The sequence below is a fragment of the Kogia breviceps genome, chromosome 10 (assembly GCF_026419965.1).
Source record: "Kogia breviceps isolate mKogBre1 chromosome 10, mKogBre1 haplotype 1, whole genome shotgun sequence".
NCBI classification, from domain to species: Eukaryota; Metazoa; Chordata; class Mammalia; order Artiodactyla; family Physeteridae; genus Kogia; species Kogia breviceps.
This window is the reverse complement of record NC_081319.1, coordinates 65401580-65421636: the sequence shown is the minus strand read 5'-3', so window position 1 is coordinate 65421636 and position 20057 is coordinate 65401580. Positions and strand designations below refer to the sequence as shown.

Here is a 20057-nt window from a genome sequence, read left to right as displayed (position 1 = left end):
CTTTACTAGAGATTCAGACCTAACTGCTGTGGAAACATCAGGATGAAGATCACTAAGGAGAAATGGAAAAGAGGTTGCAGCCTGACATATGGTTTGAAAGAGGAGTGAGATGTGATAGAGAACTATCCCTAGTGGTTCTCTCAACTGGGGCAGGAGAAGGGGCAGAGATCTTACACAGTGTATCACATGAGCAAAGTTTCCAAAGCATCACCTTCAATTTACATAATCCATTCATGGAGGAGCAAGTGGTCCAGCCTGGGTGTGCTGTGAGGGAAATATAGAGCAATATGAAAAGCAGACTGAAGATTCGAATTCAGGTCTTAAGTGTTTGGACCTGATCTTGATGATTATATGTAGGATGTCAAAAAATACAACTGCTTCCTTATCTTTGTTCTTTGGCAGATTAGAATTGCCTAATGACATTATGAATCAGCATGTACTACACTTCTCTAGGCTACTTTTCTCAAAATTTATCAAAGCTAACAACTCCCCTCTTCTACTGTGTTCTAAGAAAGTAACTCTCTGGGGGACTAGCCAATAGTCATACCACATCTTGAGTGACTTTGCCTTTTAAATTTTATCTGAAAGGAGAGAATCAGGCCCATGATTAACCACTCATTTCCTGGGTTAAGATAATTATTTTATTTGGAAAATAATAATTTTATCTGGGAAATAAAAGAGTGGAAAAGTGGAAAAACATAGAAGTTGCTTCAAAACTGAATATATATCTAAATTATCATTTTTTATTTTATTATGACTTTAGATTATTTCTATCCTAGCCTGTCTAATAGTAGAAATTGCTATGAACTATTATGATATGTAAAGAATGAGCTTCTCGCAGATTCCTGGCCCCAGGAATTTAGCAGCTTGATAACTGCTGAGGGAAGGGAAAGAGCTACAGTTTATTGACCACTGGTATGTGCCAAGCACTAAGCTAAGTGTTTTGCATATATAACCTTATTCACTCCCAACAATAACTCTATCAGTTAGATATATCATTTCCTTAGATTAATGATGTAGCTTCAGTTCTGAAATGTACACATTCAATGAATAATTTTAAATTTTATGATGAATTCAAAAATAAATAAATGGCATATATGGTCTCAAAAATAGTAGTTGCATAAAGACTATTTAATAACATATGGAAGGTCATACATGTACTACTTAGCAGACACAGAATTGAACCCAGGTCTTTAATCCAAGGACCACAATCCAAAACATTGCAGCATAGTTTATAAAACACAATATTGACTAAAATGAAAGGCTGATTGTTATTTGATAAATCTAGATTTCTTATATGTCTGTAAACTATTTAATTCAGCACTAGGTACATTAAAAAAATCAGTTGATAGTGGTCATTATTACTAATATAATTAATAATATTAAGACAAGCCTAGCCCAAATATTAAGCAGTAAAATTTCTATTTAAAAAATTGAATTACTGTGTTGGAATTCACCAGATGACTATAAATTCTTCGCCGCTCTTTGGAATAAAAGAGCTCTGGGGAGAAGGATCTATGTGAAATAGATACGGAGGCTTTGTGTCTGCTGCAGAAATGCAGAAAGGGTGGGAGCCAGGCATTCTTCAGAAAAGTTCATAGTATTTGTTTTTCTTTTCCCCAGGCTCAGATTTCCAGAGGACCCAAACATAAGCAAAAGAAGAAAAAAAAAAAAAAACTAAAGAGTTGAAAGGTAAGGTTTAGATAAATGTGACTCATTTGTTCAGAGAAAGAGGCTGAATTCCAAAGAGATAATGGGAAAGAAGCAGCCCTGAGGACCACGGCTGTCAGAGAAGGGCCCGGGCTGGGTCTGGGTTTTGAAAAGCCATGGAAGCAAGTGTCTATTATAGCAGAAAAGCCAAATAGAGATTTCGATGGCAGGGAGAGCTTATAAACCACGAAATAGTTCAGAATTGGTTAGGGAATCCATGACAGCAGAGAATGATACAGCCTCATTTCCCAACTAGATAGCAGCCAAGCTTGAGTATTCAACGTTTGGCTAAAAGATAATCAAGATAGAGGTTTTTAAAAGTACACAAACTAAAATAAACAGTATTTAAGATAAAAATCCTTGTGGTCTTAGGAGGTGATGTTTAAAAACAGGGGAAAACAAAGGACAGAAGCAAAGCTATATCTTGGCACTACTCTCTAAGTGTCTATCAGCAGAAGAGCAAGCAAATGAGAGGCAGAAAATAAATATAATTAGTAAAGAGTAATGATGCCAAGACCTCTGACTTTAGAAAAAGTTACTTCAATGCCTAATTCAAAAGGAATGGTGGCAAATACAAGCAAGGAAAACATTTTACCCAGAAGAAAATTATTCCTGTTAAAAGCATTTAGTAGGGACTTCCCTGGTGGTACAGTGGTTAAGAATCTGCCTGCCAATGCAGGAGACACGGGTTCGATCCCTGGTCTGGGAAGATCCCACATACCACAAAGCAACTAAACCTGTGGTCACAACTACTGAGCCTACGCTCTATAACCAGCGAGCCACAACTACTGAGCCCATGCGCCACAACTACTGAAGCCCATGTGTCTAGAGTCCGTGCTCCACAACAAGAGAAGCCACTGTAATGAAAAGCCCGTGCACCACAATAAAAAGTAGCTCCCCTAGGGCGGGGCGGGGCTGCGCTTGGGCTCCTGGGCCGCCCCCGCCGCTCCCCAGCCTTTCCTCCAGTTCCGTGTGGCCGCTGGAGCCGAATGCTACTGCGCCTGGGGAGTAGGAGGTGCAGGGCCGCCGCCACCCAGAAAAACCCTGTTGGAGGCTATGCGTCTGTGAACAAAGGAGAAGGGACAGCGGTGAGCATGTCAGCCCTGAACTGGAAGCCCTTCGTGTACGGAGGCCTGGACTCCATCACAGCGGAGTGCAGTACTTTTCCAATTGATTTAACCAAGACACAGCTCCAGATTCAAGGCCAGAAGAATAATGCAAACTTTAAAGAAATCAGGTATCGAGGAATGTTGCATGCGTTAGTGAGGATAGGCAGAGAGGAAGGCCTGCAAGCACTGTATTCAGGGATTGCTCCTGCGATGTTGCTCCAGGCTTCCTATGGCACCATCAAGATAGGCGCCTACCAGAGCTTGAAGCGGTTATTTGTCGAGCTCCCGGAAGATGAAACCCTTCTGATAAATGTGGTCTGCGGAATTCTCTCTGGAGTCATATCCTCAACCATTGCTAATCCAACTGATGTTTTGAAAATTCGGATGCAAGCACAAAATAGCACCCTTCGAAGAGGAGTGATAGGCAACTTCATTCACATTTACAGCAAGAGGGAACAAGAGGACTTTGGAAGGGTGTGTCCCTTACTGCTCAGAGGGCCGCTATTGTTGGTGTGGAGCTGCCAGTCTACGACCTCACCAAGAGGCATCTGATTCTCTCGGGCTTGATGGGAGACACTGTGTATACTCATTTCCTCTCAAGCTTCACCTGTGGGCTGGCAGGCGCCCTGGCCTCAAACCCTGTCGATGTGGTGAGAACACGTATGATGAATCAGAGTCCTTCGAGATGGCAGATACCCTGGCTACACAGGTTCCCTAGATTGCTTGTTACAGACATGGAAGAATGAAGGGTTTTTTGCTCTGTATAAAGGGTTTTGGCCAAATTGGTTGAGACTTGGTCCTTGGAATATTATTTTCTTTGTGACATATGAGCAGTTGAAGAAATTGGATTTGTGACAAGTCAAGACTGCATGAAACATCCCCCTGAAAATGCTCATGTCTGAAATAGCAAAGCTTCCTGTCTTTCCCACTGCTTCTCATTGCTTGGTCCACCACAGATTCTGAGGTGTGAGCAACAGGTGAAGACTGGGTTAGCTTGGATTGCTGTGTCCTGGCATTGGACGCTCTGTACCAAATGTTTAATGGCATAGACTGTAACATCCAAACACTAGTCCTTACCATTCAAGTGCCCTTCGACATCAAAGATAACATGAAATGCATGTTTCTTGCTAAAGAAAACTTGTGTGAAGATCAGGAACTATGGACTGATTCCCTCAGGAGAGAATAACTCCTGATGCATCTCAACTCATAGCTGAGACTCCCAGACTGTTCGAAAGAAGTTCTTTGGAACCATGGAATGAATAGAGCCTCCAAGAGGGTGTTATTGTTCCTGAATTTCTGGGGGGGCTTTGGCTTCGTGTCTGCTGAAGAAATTCACACATGGAGACCTGTTATACCCCAGGTATAAACAGTGCAGGATATAGATCCCTGGAATATTGCACTGCTTTCTAATTTCCAATTTTGGCAGGATCTTTCACTTATAATACGTGACTTTTAAGCCTTCGACCACTAGGCCTCTGTGAGGAATTGTTACAAAGCATTAATATCTAAACTCATGGTGGTGTGATAGGTTGGCTTAGAAGGTGGCAAAGTCTGTGCTGGTGGGAGGTGTTTTTAAGTTACTTGGGTTCTGTCTTAAGTAATGTTTGTAATTTGCTCTGTGATTTTAGCAAAGTTTCTATTTCCCAATCTGTAAAACGGGGATAATAACATCTATTGATATTGAGGGTCAGGTGAAGAAGATAGTAGCTGCTGCTACTTGACTTGTAGGATTAGTGTGTTTACATCATGCTGTCATACAGCCATCATCTCAGAATAAATGGTCCATGTGTATGGAAGAGGAAAAAAAAAAATAGCCCCCACTTGACGCAACTAGAGAAGGCCCACACGCAGCAACGAAGACCCAATGCAGCCAAAAATAAATTAATTAATTTTAAAAATAAAAGGAATCCATTTAAACAACAAAAGAAAAGCATTTAGTAGTAAAGAACTATTAAGTAACAAAGTATCTAAAGAGAATTAATTTCTAAAAACAATTTATTAAGGGACCCAAGGAAGAGATCTCCAAATTTAGTTAATGTTGCTCCAACGGAAATTTGAAATAGAACATTTCCCACAGATGTAGAAATAATCTATTCCTAAAAAAAAAAAAAAATTGTCTTACAAATGTGAGACACCTATTCATTTTTTTTCCCACTTAGGAAACACCCAGGCACTGGACTCAGTCTCAAGGGAGTAATGAAGTGTAATGACCCTAAGCTCAATCCAAGCTTCCAAGGTCCTGACCAATAGGAGGAAGTGGGTACATTTAAACTTTTTTCTAGACACTCTGTTTCTGTTCTGTTTTATTTTTTTTTGTTTTTGCAGTGGTGTTTTGTACATGTATTAACTTAATGAAATCAATACCACACTAATCATTGTTGGAGCTCATATGTATCATCAATAATTTTTCCTAATTTGATCTGAGTCCTCAAGGAAGACTTTACTCTTTATTACAGAAAGGCCTTTCTTTACCTGAAAAGGTCACTCTTTTCACAACCTTGTGCTTGAGCCAGAATTGGATGGGGAGGAGAAACAGTAAATCTCCTTAGCCATTAGATAAATGAATTCTCACAACGGATTTTGTAAACTAGTTTTCCTGCCTATCAAAACTGACCCATAAGAATTTGAGAAGGGAAAGAATCTCCTGGCACTTACACAAAAGTTTAAGACAAGAAAATTCACTTCGTGCCCCCAAGACTTTTAAGTAGCTAAACTGTAGGGCATGTTCCTAAGCATAGAAGGAAATGAAGTCAGGAAAGTGGGATGGGGCCAACGTGTAGATGATCCTGCTTTCCGTGCAAGAACATTTAGTCTGTCGAGTGGGAAGTGAAGATTTTTAGGAGAGAATTTACAAAAGGGAACCCTCCTATGCTGTTGGTGGGAATGCAAATTAGTGCAGCCACTATGGAGAACAGTGTGGAGGTTCCTTTAAAAACTAAAAATAGAGCTACCATATGATCCAGCAATCCCACTCCTGGGCACATATCCTGAGAAAAACCATGGGTCAAAATGATACATGCACCCCAATGTCCATAGCAGTACTATTTACAATAGCTAGGACATGGAAGCAACCTAAATGTCCATCAACAGAGGACTAGATAAAGGAGATGTGATACATATATACAAAGGAATATTACTCAGCCATAAAAAAGAATGAAATAATGCCATTCGCAACAGCATGGATGGACATGGAGATTTTCATACTAAGTGAAGTAAGTCAGACAGAGAAAAACAAATATCATATGATATCACTCATATGTGGAATCTACTAAAAAAATGATACAAATGAACTTATTTACAAAACAGAAACAGACTCACAGACATAGAAAACAAACTTATGGTTACCAACGGGGAAAGGAGAAAGGGATAAATTGGGAGTTTGGGATTGACATATACATACTACTATATATAAAATAGATAACCAACAAGGACCTACTGTATAACACAGGGAACTCTGCTCAATATTCTATAATAACCTAAATGGGAAAAGAATTTGAAAAAGAATAGATATATGTATATGTATAATTGAATCACTTTGTTGTACACCTGAAACTGACACAAAATTGTAAATCAATTACAGTCCAATACAAAATAAAATTTTTACAAAGGAGAGAATTTTCATAATCAACTACCAATGTGGAAGAGGTTGAAATAGGGGAACATTGAGAGCAGGGAGACCGGGTGAAACTAATAATCCAGGGGGAAAGTTAGAATTTGAACTAGAAGGAGAATGAAGAAGAGTAGATGGATTTTAACTGAATTGCAGAGATGGATTAAAACAATTTTAAAAATAAGCAGTTTGGTTTTTTGTATCTCCCTTTTGCTTGGTTTAGATTTGTGACCAATTTTCCTACCTGTAAAATTGAAGCACCTTAGTCAATAGGATTCACCAAATTTTTATACCAGTCATAAATAAAAGGCTTTTAATCTTTAAAAAACAAGCAAAATGTTGGGAGTTAAAAAAAAAAGTCAAAACTTTAAATTGGCAAACTAATGAATAAGTTATTCAAAGTTTGCCTCAAAAAGTGATATTTGAAGTATTTGGAAATTTTATTCAACTGTTGAATTTAATTAAAGCACCTCCTTAAATAGTGATCAATAGAAGCATTACTTAATTATACAATATATTTCTTTAAAATGTATAGTTCACCCAATCTATAAGGGATTTCAAATATCTGATAAATGTAATTATATATAATAGAATGGGGGGAAGTTAAACCCCAGAAAGTTAAATGCCATAAAGGAAAGCAGCTATAAACACTACTGAAATATGGGCTTATATCATTCTTTCAACTAAGCATTTAAAAATTTAGTACCAAACTTCCTGGAAGCTAAATCATTTTTTAATATTGGGGAAAATTCTGCATCAACCATTTCATCTTAAATACTCAAAAATTCTGTCATCAGTCATTTCACTTTAAATTCTCTATAGTCAGACTCTTTCAAACTGATATTCAGATATATCCAGTTAGATTTTCAACCAGACTGTCAAGCAGCATCTAAATCATCACATTCCCCAGTAAACCAGTAGCCCATACTGGCTTCTCTGAAGTGCCTATTAATGACATCATCATTTGTTCAAAACGTAGTAATCCATATGCATTATCAAAATATAAGGCAATAGAGAAAAACACACTGACATAAGCATTGTTAAAATTGTATACACATTTTCAAATATGTTCTATACATGCATATATATTATTTTTTAATGATATAATATTTTACATATTATTCTGTGACCTACTTTATTACTTAGATTGTGAACTTTTCCATCTTCAAATATATAGATTTATATCTCCATTTTTGGTTACTCTATTCTATTGGGTTGGCCAAAAATTTCATTCGGAACTTTTTGGCCAACCCAATATTTTGCTGAATTATATCGATTTGTTTTAATTTGCTACCTTAGAACCAAACAAGTAAAACCTTTGCTCATACACTTTAACGTGCTTGTCTGAATAGTCCCTTAATTATTAATAACAGTGGAATTGCTGGAAAAAGATATTGTACTCTTGTTTTTACAGTTTCTAGTATATGTTACCAAATTCCGCACTTAGAGATTTGGCCAATTTATATTTCCATCAGCAATGAATAAAAGTTCTTCTTTACTAAAATGTGGGTCTTTGACCAATAGTATTTTAATTCTTTTTGTTTCTACTTACATTGTGTGAATTGCAAATACATATTGTCTCAATGAGTCATTGTAACCTTTCTTACCACCACCACTATTGTACGTGTCTGCCTTACCCCCACCAGGATGATTGCATAGCATCCTAACCCATCCCCAACTACCAACTATTTACCCAAATCATTTTACATGCTCTTTTTCTCCCTCTTTTTTTCTTTTTAATATCAGAATTCTAACCATGTTATTCTCACATTTAAACTTCTCAGTGCCTCCCTTTGTTTGGCAAATTAAGTACAGACTCCAGTGTATCACGCCATTCATAAAAAATGAATTTATGAGACCCTAAGATTGTTGACACACATAGACACATGGCAGAAAAATAAATCAATCCTCACGAGCAAAGGATAACCTCAACCAAGTTCTCATCCCCCTCTGGCCCCCACCCTTGCCCCTCCAAACACAGATACATGAAGAAACCATGGGAGAGAATCAGCACTGAGGGAAAAAAACAAGCAGATTTGATCTCACAACACCTGAGATATTGAAGTCTTGAATGGAAAATATTAACATTTTGAATGTTTAAAGAAAAAGAATAAATTAAAAAGGCGAAGAAATTAAAAGTCTACTAAAAATGGACCAGTATATTTGCAAAGAAATAGATTCTTTTAGAAATATTAAAACACACAGTCATTAAAATTACACATAGTTATTTACTTACAAATTAATTACAATTAGTTATTTACTTTCAGTGTGTGAAAGTAAATATTTGTAACTTATATTACTTACAAAGAACGTTATCCAAATATATGAATATTTCCTCAATCAGTAAGAGAAAGGCAAACAAGTCAGTAAGTGACTTCAACAGACATTTTGCAAAAGGGGACAACCAAGTGGTTAGTAATCATATGACAATCATCAAGGGAATAAAAATTATAACTTGAATGAGTTTCTACTTCCCACTTTCCAGAATTACTAGTGTTGACTACAGGAACTCTCATAGATTGATTGTGAAAGTGTAGTTGACATAATACTTTGGAGAAGAGTTTCACATTATCTACTAAAGTTGAAGAGGATTATAATCTATGAATTCTGCTACTAGGTATAGACCGAAAAGAAATGCCCACACACATACGCTGAGAGACAAGATAGAAATGTTGATAGTAGCGTTATTTGCAATAGCTTTAAACTAATAATGACTCAAATTTCCATCAATGAAAGAATGTGGCTTACTCACATGATGTCATGCTATACTGAAAATTAACAAATTGTAGTTATGTCCAACACTATGGGTGAATCTCACCAAAACAATGTTCAGTGAGAGAAGACAAAAACAAAATATATATTGTGTAATTCCATTTATATAAAGTCAAAAAATATAATTAAGAATAATAGTTACCTTTGAGGAGGAGGGTAGTAGAGATTGAACAGAAGTAGATTTGCAATGAGATAAGTTTTAGGCCCCTCACTTGCATGGGCCCCTTTCAATGTCCTAAGGAAACCTGATCAATGTGCTCACGTGATCATATGTTTTTGTAAAATGTTTAAAAGAAGCACACTTAACTGCTGTTGGTTAAGACTGATGGCTCATTCCTGTGCAAATTCCGTTCTGCCACATTTCCCCTTTTATTGGATGCCTTAAGAGAGGTAATGGGCGTTCAAGGGATCCATCTAAAAGGAAGTTGAGTTGGCTATTCATTTAGTTTGACACTAGTGTCAAACTCTACTACCTAGTGTCTAGTATATTTATTTAGTTCACAATTACTTCTGTGTACGGTTAAGTTATTGCTACCATTCCAGTGCAGGACTGGCTTCCAGGAATACTTCTATCACTCAACATGTTGACTCCTTAGCTTTGTGACCTAACGGTGTAGAGCCAGAGGTCATATGACAATATAAGTGTATCCTACAGTGCTAGGGTCTGGAAATATTGGGGTAATGGAGAAGAAACAAGGTAAAGTGAACAGAGCCAGAATCTAGTCCAGGGAAACTCTTCCAATCATGATGTATAAAATTATAGGCAGAGAATTTATTTCTCAGTGATGTCGAGCCAAAACAGAAGTTGTCTCTTGACAAGAATATACCAGATAATGCAACATAAACAGTATAAAGCCACCATAAATAGGTTTTTCCTTTTGTGCTGGGAATTAAGAGAAATAGAATTTATTAAAATTCTCAGATTTAGGAAACTGAATAAATCCCAAGCAGAATTTTTTAAGAAAAAGCGGAAAGAAAATCCACTATTAGAACATTGTGGTCAAAATAAACAGAACTTAAAAGCAGTGAGAAGGAAATGAAAGATTACCTACAAAGGAAAAAAAAAAAAAAAAAACTAAACTTGCAGCTGAAATGTTCAACAGCAACACAGGAAATAATAAAATAGTGGAATCCCTTCACATTTGGGGAGAAATGTCTCTCATATCTTGGTGCACAGTTGTGTTTCCAACACAACTGTTTTTCAAGAACAATGAAAAAAAGACTTCTCATACAGAACCAGAGTTTTATGAAAAAAAATTCTTAAGAGTGATTCAAAAGGAAAAGAAAGGATTTCAGCAGGAAGGCTTGAGATACAGGGAGGAATGAGCAAAGAAACTGGTAAAAGTGTGAATATATACAAATAAGACTTACCTATGAGGAAGAAAAAAAGAAAGAAGAAAGAAAGAAAGAAGAAAGAAAGAAAGAAAGAAAGAAAGAAAGAAAGAAAGAAAGAAAGAAAGAAAGAAAGAAAGAAAGAAAGAAAGAAAGAAAGAAAGAAAGAAAGAAAGAAAGAAGGAAAGAAACTAACATTAGATAATATCCTGAGAGAGTAAAGATGTTGATTCACTTTAAAATTCATTATTTTAGGCTGCATGTTATAATTTCTAGGATACTAATTAAAAGAATAGAAAGCAAATAAATCACCTCTAAACAAGAAATAGAAAAAGGTGAAATAGGGAGGCCAAAAAGAAAATTTAATCTAAAAGACTGCAAGAAAGAAGAAGAAAAATAGGAGAGAAAAGGAGAGAGCGATAGAGAAAAGGGAAGAAAGATAGAAGGAAGGAAGGAAATGAAAGAAGAAGGGAGGGAGGGAGCTGTTCAAGGACAGGCCATACAGGTCACAGAGGAGATGTGCTGGAATTCAGAAAACACTCTGGATTGAAAATCAGAGACGAAAAATATTTCAACTGGCATATACCAAGTGTTGGCTTCACAAGGAGGCAAGAGCTACTGTGGTGAAGATGTCACAATAGAAAGAGGTCAGGAAAAAATGGTGTTCGCCAAAAATTCTTTGAGTCTCCTCTGCTACTAATTCACGTTCCAGTCTCCTAATTACTGACAGTGCTCGACCTCAGAGTCACCCTGGGGTCACGGTTTTCAGAGCATCCTTGGAATTTTCTCATGATCCCTTCATGGTCACCCATTGATGTATGAGACTTCCTATCCAACAAAACCTCAGATCGTAAATTGAAGCTATCAACCATAGATAATGACTCTACAGACCTCAGTTTCCACCAGCCCCAACCCTTGCATTACATGGGATTTAAAATCAGAAGATTATTTTGAAAAGTGGGAGGCAATTTCTTGAAATATTTTAAAGGAAAACATATTTTTAGAAGGTTCCAAATTAGAGAAGTGAAACTGGAAAAGAATTATTCACTTGTCTTCTTTTCTTTTTTCTATATTAAAGAGAGACAAATGATTAACATTTTTAGTTATAATTTGGGCTCAAATTCTGAGCTTTTGTAATTGTACGAAAAAAAGGAGAGAATATATTAGCAAAATATATCAGAGACAAATGATCAGATGTCATAAAATATTAAGGGCTTTATAAATTGATAAAGATACAAATATACCCTATAGGAAAATGTATAAATTATATGAGTAAGTAATTCATTACAGAGATATAGATGGGCACTAAACATGGTAAAATATTATTTTCAGTAGTAACTGAAGAAATGCAAACTAAAATGGGATATCACTCTCAAGGATCACATTTGATTAATAATAATATACAATATTATCCAGCTACTATTTCTCATAATTACAGTCTATCATATATAAGGGTGTTTTTATGTGATTAAAATAAATATGATTGAATTATGATTTATTTAACATTTTTAGTTTATGAAATCTCTTTGAAACTAAGCTCATTTCCAATTGTTTACTCCTCAACACCTGAAACTCAACATATCAAAAACTAAATTCATCTTTCCACCAAGCAGTCTCTACCCACCACTTTCCCCATCTCAGTAGATAGATACACTATCCTCCCAGCTCTTTGGTCAAAAACCTTCCCATCATTCTTTATTTCACTCCCTTATCCAATATGAAAAGAAATTCTGTTGGCTCTCCCTTCAAAATCTCTCTTGGACTGACAATTTCTCATCACCTTCACTGCTGGTGGGATGGTCCAAGTCACCATCATTTCTCATTAGTATAATTGCAGTAGCCTCTTATCTGGTCTCTCTGTCCTACTCTTGTACCTCTGCAGCCTGGTACCAACAAAGCAGCCAGAGTGAAATTCTTAAAATGTACATCAGATCAAATCACTCTTCTGCTCAAAACCCTTCCCTGGCTCCCCATTTCATTCACATTCAAAAGCAAAGTCCTTATAATTGCTTCTGTATTAGTCAGAGTAAGTAATAATAGTTTCCTGTTTAAAAAAGAAATCTTGATGGCATAAGTGTCACAATGTGATGTAGGTTGGTTGGCTCTCCTAGATGTCTCTCCTCCCAAGGGTGACTCGGGAACCTAGTCTCCTTCCATCATGTGACTCTGCTGTTCCCTAAGGCCATCTTGGAGCACTCTGCTAGATCTCCTCCACCCAAATGGCCAGTAAGACACACAGAGACAAAGTCAGTTAGAGGAGGTGAGAGTGAACTTGCTGAGAATATGACTGTAGGGTTTAAGGGCCACCTTTAGAAGAGGCGTAAGTCACTTCTGCCCACATTCTGTTGGTAAGAATTCATTTTGTGTCCCCTCCCAGGCTACAGGGAAAAATAATCTAGCTATGTGTCCATGGGAATGGAGCACCAGCTCTTTCCTGTGCCTGGATCACTGTTCCTCAAAATATCAAGATGATGAAATTTTTCATCTTCTTCAAGTGTTTGCCCAAATGTGACTTTCTTACCAAGAGCTTTCAGACCATCCAATTTATAGCTGCAACTTGTAATTCCAATCACCTTTTCCCTACTTTACTTTTTCATTTTTCCAAAACATATATGTATATCATTTCCTAATACAATTTACCTATTTATTACAGTCACTGCATGACAACATATGATATAATCTCCACCAGGGCATAGATCTGTGTACGTTTAGTACTTTGAGGTAGCTTCTTTTTGTTGTTGTTGTTGTTGTGGACCATTTTTAAAGTCTTTATTGAATTTGTTACAATATTGCTTCTGTTTTATGTTTTGAGTTTTTGGCCACGAGGCATGTGGGATCTTAGCTCCCCAACCAGGGATTGAACCCACAACCCCTGCATTGGAAGGTGAAGTCTTAACCACTGGACCCCCAGGGAAGTCCCTGGTGTATCTTCTAGAACAGTGCTTGGCACAGAATAGGTACTCAGTAACTAGTTTGCAATAAGTATTATAAAAATTGTTATGATCTCATGGCTACCATTTTTGATTTTAAGTTTAAGCTCCTATATGTCAGTTCTCAGAGGTGTGATCTTTTAAACATAACTAGTTAAAATTTTAGATATTTTTTCCTATGGAAAAAAATTCACTTTACTTATTATTTCTCATTTTTTAATGATTTCTGCTTAATCATTTCTGCTTTTAAGCTTCTGAAAATTACCATCATATTTTATTTTTTAATGTTTTCTAAGTTTTTATTTCAGTATTTAATTATCTGTTAGTCACTTATTTTCATGCTTGTATAATTCCTCCATCTATTACTCTTTCTCAATCCCTGATATGCTATCAACAATATCATCTGATATTTTAGACTCAGTTTATTATTGTTATTTTTCAGTGTATTTCACATTTTTAGCATTCTCACAACATTTGCATTTCATACATAATTACAATAATTTTCATTTTTAATAACATCTATTGTTTTCTTTCTAATTTTACTAACAATGCAATGTTCATTGTAGACAACTAGCAATATAAAAAAACATAAAATAGTCACCCATAACCCCCACCCCCTAGAGATGACAACCATTAAATTTTGATGCATTTCTTCCCAGTGTCTAAATATTATTTTTGATTGAAATATAATTGACCTACACCTATATTGGTTCCAGATGCACAACATAGTAATTTGATATTTCAAAATATTACAAAATGGTCACCATGATAAGTCTAGTTGCCATCCATCACCATAGAAAGATACTGTAATTGACTATATTCCTACTGCTGTACATTTCATTCCCATGACTCACTTATTGTGTAACCTTGTACCTCTTAATCTCCCTCACCTATTCTCACCTCCCCCACCCTCTCCCATCTGCCAACCACCGGTTAGTTCTCTGTATCTATGAGTCTGTTTCTGTTTTGTTATATTTGTTCATTTGTTTTGCTTTTTAGATTGAACAGGTAAGTGAAATAATACAGTATTTGTCTTTCTCTGTTTGACTTATTTCACTTAGCATAATATCCTCTAGGTCCATCCATGTTGTCCAAATGACAAGATGTCAATCTTATTATGACTGAGTACTGTTCCACATCTTTATCCATTCAGCTATGGGTGTGCACTTAGGTTACATCCATATCTTGGCTATTGTAAATAATGCTGAAATGAATGCTGGGTTCATATATCTTTTCAAATTAGTGTTTTTGTTTCCTTTGGAAAAACACCCAGAAGTGGAATTGTTGGATCATATGGCAGGTCTATTTTTAATTTTTTGTGGAACCTCCATGCTGTTTTCCATAGTGACTCAATTTGCATTCCCATCAACAGTGCACAAAGGTTCCCTTTTCTCCACATCCTTGCTAACACTTGTTATTTGTTGTCTTTTTGATAACAGCCATTCTGGTGTGATGTGATATCTCACTGTAGTTTTGATTTGCATTTCCCTGATGATTAGTGATGTTGAGCATTTTTTCTTGTGTCTGTGGCCATCTGTACATCTTTGGAAAAAGATAATTACAATGATTTAAACTTCATTTCACTTTTTTCTTTCAATTTCCACTGCTTACTTTTTACAAAAACATGTATTTATAATTTAAATAAATACCATTTCAGCTGGTAGAGAAATCCTAGATCACAAATTTTCCCTTAAAAATATATTGTTCCACTATCTCCTTGTATTTAAAGTGTTGTAGATTTGGGGTTGAGCTAGCTTAACTTTCTTTGAAGCTGATAGTTTTATTTCATCCCCTGACCAAATACTATAGGACTGTTTCTCTGCTTTTCAAATTCAAATATTTCACTAGCTTTTGCCTTGATGTTAGCCCCTTTTCATTAATATTTGTCTTGTTCCAGGAAAGACTTGTCAATGTATAGATTCAAGTCCATCTTTGGTTCACAAAATGATCTTCCTTATTTCTCTGACTATTGCTTATTACCTTCTTTTTTAATATTATTTTTTATGAGAACAACAATCTATATTCAAGTTCAGCTCTCAGTTCATTGTTTTAATCCCTACCTGCCAGATCTTCCATGGAAATGTAATTGCCTTCATTAGATTGATCTCAGACTATAATCTTTATAATTTATAATGCAGGTTTTAATTAGGTTATTGCATGCTTGATTTTCTTAGATCACACAACTAATTCCTTTTGTATTTCTACCTGTTTCTAAGCAGGTTCTCATGCTTTCTCCATTCATTTTACTAACTTTTTGTCTTTCATTACTTTTAAAGTTATCTTATCAACATAAATCTGTAAATAAGGTTCCTATCTTAGTGGAAGATCTACAGTTACCTGGGGTCTGTGGGTCCTTGGCTGCAGGTCCTTTTAAATGCCTTAAATTTCAGTGGTGAGAGTCCAAGTGGAATGTATCTTTCTCTCCTAAGGGTGCTCTCACCTTCTGAAGGAGTTTTCCAGAATTCTCTATGCTAACCTACTTCATCAAAAGGGAAAATTTCAAATTTGGCTTTTAGAGATCCCATCAAACTATACCATATAAAGCATAAATTCCTGAAATGTTATCTACAAACTTACAGTATTTTTTCCTAGCTGCCAGCATTAATTCTGGATTCCTCTATTATTCTGTCATTACAATCAGAATGTAAGAGGTGAAACTAGAAATCAGTGTTCAGAGAATCATTTTATCTGAAAGTCCTTCAAATAGGTTTTCAATTAAATGTTTTGCAGAGCAGGGAAGAGTAAAGTTAAATTTACAGGGAGTTCATATCATTGACATTGGTCTTTTTCTCTTACCTTATAACTCCAGCATCAAAAAAGACCAGTGTCATCACAAATTAGTTATATTTAGTGGTATCGGCCCCCTCTTGGCTAAATTTTTCACTCAGAAAATTTGGGAAATCAGCCCATCTAAATAAGCTTAAGCTCTCCTGTTTGTCATGATGATATTAAGAATGAGCCCCACAAATATTTATTAATAGTTGACAAGCAAGTCTGGCTGCTTTCACTGATGACAAGGGAATTAACCCCCTCAAAGTCAAGTAGGATCATTGCCTATTTCCATTGTTCTCTGCTAGAGACTCACAATAATCTAAGATCTTTACTTGATTAATTAGCCATATTTTCCTTCATTAAAACATTTCCCAACATAATCCATAGAAGCTGCCTCTGCCTGAACGAATCTCAATTTTCAGTAGTGTGCCATATACCTTCAGACACAAAGAAAACAAAGGGATAACTGTAAAGACCTCAAATTATATGACTTTTTCATCTGTGCAGCTCTAGAATCAAGTGTAACATCAGACTCCTTTCGAATGCTCTGTAACTACCCAGAATCCACATGGCCACAGTTGCTTCCCATCATTAACTGTACCAAAGACATAGTCAATTCCATTCTTCTTGAAAGTTCTATCTCCTCAGTGTCCTTAAACACAGTTTAAGAGAGGGGGGAATATCTTCCCACCTAAGGTCTAACCTTGATTCCACAAAAACGGTCATTTTGTTTTTTCTTTAGTTTATACTCATATGGTGCTTAGGAACATTTTTTAATTTTAAAAGAAAAAATGGGGGATAACTTTAGCTTGAATCAAAATGAACTTAATGATCATTAACTATAAAGAAAAAGTCAAGGACCTATTGAAATCCTTTCTCCCAACCTATAAACAACTTTTTAAAAAAGACTAATTTATTTTTTTTCTTTTCCATTATGGCTTTTCACAGGTTATTGAATATAGTTCCCTGTGTTATACAGTAAGACCCTGTTGTTTATCCATCCTATATATAATAGTTTGCATCTGCTAATCCCAAACTCCCAATGCTTCTCTCCCCCACTCCCCCCTTGGTAACCACAACTCTGTTCCCTATGTCTGTGAGTCTGTTTCTGTTTCGTAGATAAGCTCATTTGTGTAAAAAGACGAATTTTAGAATACTTCTCATTGTGTTATAAACTGAAAATGTTTATATTCATGCAAATAAACTGCTTTAGCCATTAATGATAGTTTTAATTCCAACTGAACATGATAATATCTATGAGGTTTGGATGGTGGAAAAAAATTAGTCATTGTATCATATTATATGTACATATAATTTTAATTCTAGATAGCCTCAAACTGTAAAATTCGGTCAGGACAGAGAAAATAGGTTATTAACAAACACAGTATTCTTGAACAGGGATATATAAATAGGTTTACTGATATAAGTAGACTCACAGTACCAGCAGTTACTTTAATTTTCCACTTTAGTCCCTTAGTATTTCATGCCAGAATGGTGTTCTGAAGTCCTGTGCTTTCATTTTGAAGAATCTTTAAGAAAAAGTCATGAAAGGACTAGCTTTGAATCTGTCAGAATCAAATCTTTCATGAAAGTTCTAATCTTATACTATCATAAAATTCTAATCTTATTTTACACCTTCATTTACATATTACCTATCCTGTGCAAAATATGGAAGACACCGTGGACAGAGTCAATAGGCCAGTGATGTGCTAAGAAATGTTCAAAACCAGTTTTCTGGGGAGAGGAGGGGAGGGAAGCTCTGATGTGTATTGTCTGCCAATTGTTATGGTGTAAATATTTCCAGATCTATATTTCAGCTAGGGTTCTGGATGAAAAATAGATGCCAACAATTAGATGGACTTGCTAAATATTTGGAACGGGAAAAATGAGCCAGAGGCCATTTTCCTCCACTGGAAAACTATGTTGTAAGGGTGTGAGAAGTTTCTGCAAATCATGCCACTGTTCCCTCTCCAGTTGCTGGGAGCCCACAGTCTACAGTGGCGGCAGCTCCCGAATCCCAGGATCCAGTCCCCTTGAGGTCTTCAGGAACTTTGTAGTGCCCACAGAAATCTTAGAGGAAGCAGGAGAAGATTCTGGTGAGTCAATTCTGTGATGCTGTGAGAGTTTTTCCTGAAGGACCAGCGTAGGGTCCAACCCTTCAGCCCTTCCATGCATTGTGTGAATCCTTAATTCCCTCTGTTAAGCTCTTTATGCTTAAAATTTGCCACACAGGACTTCCCTGGTAGTCCATGTTAAGACTCTGCTCCCAGTTCCGGGGGCCAGGGTTCGAACCCTGATCAGGGAACTAGATCCCGCATGCTGCAACTAAGAGTCTGCATGTCACAACTAAATATCCCACATGCCACAACTAAGACCCAGCGCAGCCAAATAAATAAATATTTTAATATAATTATTTTTTTTAAATTGCCACACAAACTGGATTTCTTGTATGATCCCATTTAGAATGTGAAATTCTTAACTCTGTAGATATGGCCATATCCTCTCCTCAATTCTCTTGATGGCAACTCCAATATTCATTTGTGAAGTCTTCTTAGACAAAGGTTTCCTTTCCCTTCTCTAAAGTTCCATTACTTCCTGTCTGTTTGCTCTTATGTTACAGGAATCCCAGATGGGTATAAATCCTTCTCTTTTAGAATTTAGACAAGTTCAGGACAGATGAGGTAGGCACAATAATACATCCACATAAAGACAATAATCTAAGGGAAGTAAGGGTGGCACACAAGATTGGGCCAATATCAACACACTCATTATTAGAGGATTCCAGCAATTTCTGATACAGACTTCCTTCCCTACCCCTGAGGATTTATGTCTGATCCCAGGGAGAGAGGGCGCTACCAGAAGGCAAAGATAAATGACTGTATCATTGAAATTCTGAGTATTATTGGTGTACACACCATAAAGGTAGAGAGAAAGAATTTTCCATATTTTTGGTAACACACCATAGCTGTAGAGCCTGAGGACCATCAGCTCTCCCAGCACGGGAAGGATTTCCACAGCTCACAGAGAAACTACCACTGTGCCAGCTCTTCGGCACTGAATTTTCAGTAGGGTGGTTAAATAGCGTGGTTGGCAGCCCCATGAAAATCCTGTAGGTGGTATCCATGGCTTTGCTACCCTTCTAGTTTGGGCGGTGAGGGAAGCAAAGTCATCCCAAGGCAGAAAATGAGTCTGGTATCTTTTAGGATGAAAAGAGGCAACAAGGATAAAATAGGTCATCAACAAGTACCTATTGTATATCACAGGGAACTCTACTCAATATTCTGTAATAACCTATATGGGAAAAGAGTCTGAAAAAGAATGGATATATGTATATGTATAACTGAATCACTTTGCTGTACACCTGAAACTAACACAATATATTGTAAATCAACTATACTGCGATATAAATTAAAAATTAAAATTTTGAAAAGGAAATAAGAAAAAAAAGGAAGAGGCAACAAGGTGTACACATGCACACACAAATGAAGCTTTTGTTGGCATTCAGTAGCTCTGGTGATTCATCAGTAGTTTTTTTGAGCACATGTAACCAAATCATTTCAGGAGAAAAGAAAAAAAAGGAAGACAGTTACTGTACCCAAAACACCCTATTCTTAGATGGTATTTAGCCCCCTAAGGAATCCTATAAATAGTTTTAGTGTTGGGGAGTATAGTCGAAGAAATAATGTTTTTGAAAAATATGATCCAGTATTTACTTCCAGGCTTTTGTGACTTGGCATTAAGATTAAACAAGTAATGGGTATCCAGTGGTGACATGAATGTCTGTTATCTTCCTATCTAATTGAGCCTATAAACTCCTTCAGG

At 36.4% G+C, this 20057-nt stretch overlaps 1 pseudogene; it reads left to right on the top strand.

Moving 5' to 3' along the window:
• The first annotated feature begins 2785 nt into the window (after positions 1-2785).
• LOC131763610 (kidney mitochondrial carrier protein 1 pseudogene) lies at positions 2786-3714 on the top strand (annotated as a pseudogene).
• The last annotated feature ends 16343 nt before the right edge of the window (positions 3715-20057 follow it).